Here is a 213-nt window from a genome sequence, read left to right as displayed (position 1 = left end):
TATAATTTTTGTTGTATAATCCTTAAGATATAGCGAACTCTTATTGATAATAGGAAAGAGTATTATTGATATGACGGATTTTGTGTGTTTCTTTTTTTTTATTGATGATATAAATGCAGGTTTTCACTCATGTTTATCAAGCAACAGAAAACGGAGATATTCGTCTTGATGAGAAAATAATCAGGAGATTCTTGCTCTTCAGCTGCATGGGAT

The sequence above is a fragment of the Penaeus japonicus genome, unplaced genomic scaffold, assembly GCF_977035675.1.
Source record: "Penaeus japonicus unplaced genomic scaffold, GWHDUDI00000001_assembly GWHDUDI00000040, whole genome shotgun sequence".
Classification (NCBI taxonomy): Eukaryota; Metazoa; Arthropoda; class Malacostraca; order Decapoda; family Penaeidae; genus Penaeus; species Penaeus japonicus.
The sequence above is the reverse complement of the archived record's forward strand: the minus strand, read 5'-3'. Positions refer to the sequence as shown.